Below are 5,295 nucleotides of genomic sequence, written 5' to 3' on the forward strand. Positions count from 1 at the left end.
CAAAAAAAAAAAAAAAATACCATTAACTGTATATTCGGAGAGGTGTCCTTCCAAATAAAGGGCAGGACAGAGAAGGACACTTCAGAATTGCCAAGTGAAATTATACTTGAGACAGGCAGCCTTCGAATGGGGGAGTTTTAAAGTTATTAAACAGTGTTTTGGAACAAGTTAAATTGCGCATAAAGACACATTACAGGCTGAGAAATCAATGGGCTAGGTCACGGAAGGGTTTGGAACCAGAGCACGCAGGAAGATCCTGCAGGATGTGCCTGGGGACGTTTATGATATTTATGGTGACTATTTTACTTATGCTGCTCGAAGAGGACAATCACTTCTTGTTTGTTCTGAATCTTTGGTTTTGTTTCAACTTTTATATAATTTTCTATTATCGTAGGGAAAAAAAAAATGGAAACTAAGGATAAGAACTCCCAGGAGGGAGGAAATAGGCCACAGAACATTCTCTACTATGAATTAGGGGTTGGGTGAAAGGAGAAACGGGTCAAATACTGGGCCTTTAAGAGCCTCCTTTCTTAGCCCTATGGGCCTTAGGAAGTTCAATGGCCATTGAGATTCATTCAACTGTGGAAGAAACCAGCATAAACCCATTTGTTTAGTTAGTGATGTAAACTTCCCTGGCATGGAAATCCAAAGCACGTGGCTCCACAGTTCTCCAGTCAGATCTCACAGGCCAGCCCCTTAGTGCATAGTGGAGAGCTGGCACGGGAAGCTGGATTTCACAAGGTGAACGATACTTGGAATCCCAGTCCTGGTGGCTTGAAAACACACACCAGGCACGTGTCCACGAATGCTCAACATTCTGATGGGATGGGGACATAGAGGAAAAAGGATTGTGGTCTGACCATTGCGGGATGCTTTCTTTCTCTCGCTCTGTTGATTTTAAATTAATTAATTTTTAGTTTTGTTACACGGTGTGTGTGCTCACCATAGATAAAGTGAGAAGTCATCCACTAGCAGGGATGACCACATTGCAGTTCATTCTCCTCTCGGAATCTTGGGCATGTGAGCACACGTGTCCAGTGTGATTTTCAAGCCATCGGGTCTGAGAGTCGAACCACGCTATTTGCCCACATGGGATCCTGCATCTTAATCTCCACGCTACCTGCTAGCTCTGATTTTAATTTTTAATAACTAATTTAATTTTTATAATTAAAAAAATAATACAATAAAGAGAAGCTTCTAAAAAAGATTTCACAATTGACAAGCTATTTCTCTATGTATGTGATTTCTTTTCTTCTCATGTTTAGAAAGCTCTGGTTACGTGCACCATTTTTTCTAGGAAATTGAGGTCAGAAAAGAAAACTCCAATTCTTCACATGAACAGTTACCTCCAGAGAGTTTTATCTGGCACTGGAAACTTGCTGGTTGGTTTTCTAGATCATGTTTATTTTCAAAGACAAAATAGAAAACTCCACGGTGGAAAATGGTACCTTTTTGTTCACACTTTTAAAATTCCTTAATCCCCATAAAATACACATTCTGGGTATAAGCAGTGGGAAATCATGTAAACTCTGTAGAAGCAGAAAATAAATTAATTTCCGTCAGGCTCGGCGGAGGTCCTTTAGCTGAACACCATACCCCATTGCAAACAGAACTGGTCTTAAATGAAGAACTCTTCGGCCCATTTCACCCTTCCTGTGCCAGGCATCACGGGCTTGTCTCATGTTTACTCTCTTCTCCAACACTGGCAAAAAGGCAAAGAGCAGTTTGTGTCCAAAGAGCCTAAAAAAGGAAGAAAAAACATTCCTGTAAACAGGCCAGCTTTTTTACTTTGTGTTAAACTGTTAATAGGTTATATAGACCGCTTTCAAGTTTGAGACCAAATTAAAAACTCAAGAGCAAAAAGTGATACTATTCCCAAAACAAGGCTGGGTGGGATTGTGGTTTCGAATATGAGGGGACTTCAAAAAGTTTGTGGAAAAATGGAATGAAAGGTTATTTTGATACAGAATTTTTGAAATCCATGCACGGTTTCATCATAATCTGTATCTTCCACAGCCCTTCTGAGGACCCCTTGCATTTACTTATGAGGGGTGGCGATCCTACTCCGCACCACTGGGAAGCAGAGAGCCGGCCTGACGACTGCGTGCAGCATGTTGAACTTCCCAAGAGAGCTAGTTAGGGACTGTGGCAGAATTTCCAAGGCTTCCAAATCTGGGAGCTAGAGTCTTCAGGATCGGAATGCCAATGTTTAGGGTTTTAGATTAAGATTCCCGTCGCCTTCCATTTTTGTGTCTCTTGCAGGGAGTAGTTATAGAAAGCGAGATCCGAAAATGTGCATAGTCGGGACAGTACGGAAGTTGGTAGGCTGGCACTTCTCGCTGTTAGAGCTTTGCTGTTGTAACAAGAACATTAAGATTCGTTGCCCCTTTGGAGCCTTTCTAATCTTGCAGAAAGAAAAGTAATAAAAAATTACATTTTATTCTTTTTTTTTTTTTCCTTAGGGGATTTTTGCTACAGGGAGCGTGTGCTTGCCAGAGAGAGAGAGAGAGGCAGAGAGATAGAAAGTGAGAAATCACCCCCTGGGAGGATGGTCACACCACAATCCCTTCCCCTCCACTCTCCTCTTGGGATTTTGGGCCTGCACACACACGCGTCCGGCGTGAGTTTTAATCTGCTGGGTCTCAAGTCACGGTCGACTACATGAGTCCAGCCACGTAACCATTATGCCATATGCTGGTCCCTCAAACTACATTTTTTAGAAACGTTTTTTTGCTATAGGGTGCATGCGCTCACCAGAGAGACAGAAAGAGACAGAGAGACAGAAAGTGAAAAATCACCCCTCAGGGGGGTTGGCCACGCTGCAATCCCTTCTCCTCCATTCTCCTCTTGGGATCTCGGGCACACATGCACATGTGCTGGGGGGAGTTTAAGCCACCAGGTCCGGGACTTGAATTGTGGTTGACTACATGGGAGTCCAGCGACATAGCCGTTACTCCAACTGCTGATCCCTCAAACTACATTTATAAAACAATAAATAGGGTCATCGGCCAATGGTGTGGTGGTTAAGGCTGCTGGATCCCACATGGCTAAGTGGTTTGGACCACTCAGTCCTGGACCCAGTGGCTTGGAAAAAAAATTCTAAATATTAGGTGTGTGTGTGTACGCCCAGAATCCCAAGAGGAGAATGGAGAAGGGACTGTGGTATGACCATCTCCCTGGGAATGCTTTTTCACTTTTCTCTCTCCCATGAGCACATGTGCCCTATAGCAAAAAATTTAAAAAAAGAAAAGAAAGAAATAAACAAACATTTAAGTCTCAGAAAAAAAATTTGTCTGCCACTCCAGGAAAAATGTAAATGCAAGTATGTGGCCTTTTCTGAATCTGCAATGCCACAAGAGTTCAACCTGCCGAGGACCAGGGAGTGGGCCTCCCACAAATAACTGAGAGGCCTGGAGCCAGAGAGGATGCTTGATTAGTTTCAAAACAGAAGACGGTGATGAAGAGAGGGGATGAAGAACTTCAAACACTCCCCTAACATCTGAGTCAAGTCAAGGGAGTAAATAGAAAACAGGAGTATTACAAGTATAATAAACATTAACAAAAAGAAAATATCTTAGATGTTAGGGTGGGAGGGTTCCTGGTACAGATCTTGCCTCTCCCCTTGGAGAAGAGGCCAACCTCACCCCAGGGGCTGTGCTGACCCCTGACTCATGGGGGAGAGGAGGTAGGCTCAGTAAACTGAGATGACCCTTGGCTTGGCAAACCGAGGAGCGATGAGGCTGCCATGCTCGGAGGAAGGAAATGAAAGACCACCTAGTCTTATAGTCTTGGTAGCCTCTGACTTCTGTTTAAAGGGACTTTGAGCCTGTGGGCCCATATGATGAGAAAATTTGAAGGCTGGCAAGACTACAGAAATAACTATAGGTGAAAAAATTCTCCAACAGCTAGGGCAAGAATTTAAAAATGAATCAGTTAATTGTCTGTTCAGTAAGAAAAAAATAATTTCAGTTTTACTTAATGGGAGAAGAGTCTGGAGAAAAGAATATATGGAATATCTATTTGGTATCGGAATTCTGCAAAATCAAAGTGTGCTTTGAAACAATTTCTTGTAAGGGGAACAAATAATTCACAACTGGGGACCAGCAGACGGCTTAATGGTTACGTCGCTGGACTCCTACGCAGTCGACCATGGTTTGTGTGCTGGACCTAGCGGGTTAAAACTCAAACCAGGTGCGTGTGTGTGCCCAAGATCCCGAGAGGAGAGTGGAGGAGAAGGGATTGTGGTGTGGCAATCTCCCCTGGGGGGTGATTTCTCACTTTCTGTCTCTGTCTCTCTGGTGAGCTCACATGCCCTAGAGCAAAAATTTCTCTTAAAAAAAAAAAAAGAATTCACATGGCATAGTGGTTAAGCGCTGTGCGTAAGGAACCAGATCCCATATGGCTGACTTCAGTTTGAATCCTGGCCCTGGAGACTCAAGAAACACATAAGCATGTGCACGTGCATGGCCCAAATCCTGAGGTCATGGAGGACAAACGACTGTGCTGTGACTATGCTCGCTGTGGGGGGGACTTCTCCTTCTCTGTTCTGGTGAGTGCACACACCCATTGGCTATATATATATGTGTGTGTGTGTGTGTGTGTGTGTGTGTGTGTATTTTCATATATGTATATATATATAATTTCTTGGGACTGGCAAGTGGCGCTGTGGTTAAGGATGCTAGACTCCCACATGACCGACCAGAGTTCAAGTCTCAGACCTGGTGGCTTGCTTTCTCACTTGCACTCTCTCTCGTTCTCGCTGTCTCTCTCTGGTCAAATTGAAATAAAGTTGAATAAAATATTAAAAAAATTTCTCAACTATAAAAAGCTTCTAATAGTCAATTTTAGTTAGTTTAGTTAGATACAGAAGATTTAATTATCACTCTTTTTTTCTTTATTTTCTTTTTTAAGATTTTTGTTATAGGGCGCTTGCACTTGCCAGAGAGATAGAAAGTGAGAAATCACTTCCCAGGTGGGGTGGGGGGTGGCCACGCCGCAATCCCATCTCCTCCATTCTCCGCTCTTAATTATCACTATCTTCTTGATGCCATAGAGGATTATATGAGCAGCACTGGCTTCTATCCTTTTTGGCCTCCGTCTAGAACATCAGAAACGGGGAGGCAGGACCAGCAGTTAGCGTAATGGCTATGCCGCTGAACTCCCACGTAGCTGACAGTGGTTCGAGTCCTGGACCCGGTGGCGTAAACTAACGTGGGCGCGTGTGCGTGCATGCCCAGGAGCCCGAGAGGAGAATGGAGGAGAAGGGATTGCGGCGTGGTCGTTCCCCGCTGGGGG

At 43.8% G+C, this 5,295-nt stretch overlaps 1 protein-coding gene across 1 annotated transcript in view; it reads right to left on the reverse strand.

Annotated features, from left to right (window-relative positions):
* Positions 1-1,383: 1,383 nt before the first annotated feature.
* MTHFD1L (methylenetetrahydrofolate dehydrogenase (NADP+ dependent) 1 like) overlaps positions 1,384-5,295 on the reverse strand; it is a gene marked incomplete at its 5' end in the record, with an annotated part of 230,669 nt that continues 226,757 nt past the window's right edge. Inside the window, 1 exon segment of the mRNA XM_027769896.1 lies at positions 1,384-1,740.

Source organism: Tupaia chinensis, unplaced genomic scaffold (genome assembly GCF_000334495.1).
Source record: "Tupaia chinensis unplaced genomic scaffold, TupChi_1.0 Scaffold000014_1, whole genome shotgun sequence".
Lineage (NCBI taxonomy): Eukaryota > Metazoa > Chordata > Mammalia > Scandentia > Tupaiidae > Tupaia > Tupaia belangeri.